The sequence below is a fragment of the Meleagris gallopavo genome (assembly GCF_000146605.3).
Source record: "Meleagris gallopavo isolate NT-WF06-2002-E0010 breed Aviagen turkey brand Nicholas breeding stock chromosome 22 unlocalized genomic scaffold, Turkey_5.1 Chr22_random_7180001863466, whole genome shotgun sequence".
In the NCBI taxonomy this organism is placed as follows: domain Eukaryota; kingdom Metazoa; phylum Chordata; class Aves; order Galliformes; family Phasianidae; genus Meleagris; species Meleagris gallopavo.
In genome coordinates, this window is record NW_011100004.1 from 54,296 (window position 1) to 54,662 (window position 367).

Consider the following 367-nt stretch of genomic DNA (forward strand, 5'->3'; position numbering starts at 1 on the left):
TCGCCCGAAGGCGCACAGCCGCGCTTCGTGAGCGCCTCCAGAGGTTTTGCTTTCGGCTCCCTGAACACTAAAGCTCCGCTCCCAGCAAAGCTGAGCCCCGGGGGGCCGCGAGGTTTCGCTGCCGCTGCCCGGCGCCGTTTGAGACTGAGCAGAGCTGCTGCTGAACGGGGGGAGGTCGGGCTCCTCTCCAGGGACGGATTTCGGAGCTCAGAACCGCACCGGGACCCGCGGCTGGGCCGGTCGCTGTTTGCAGTGCCTGCGGGTTTCCTGCAGGGCGAACCGGCGCTCATCGCTCCCAGCCCCGAGGATCGCGACGACCTCGCGTTGGTGGCCTTAAATCGCGCATCGTTGCCTCTTCCGAGGTGGG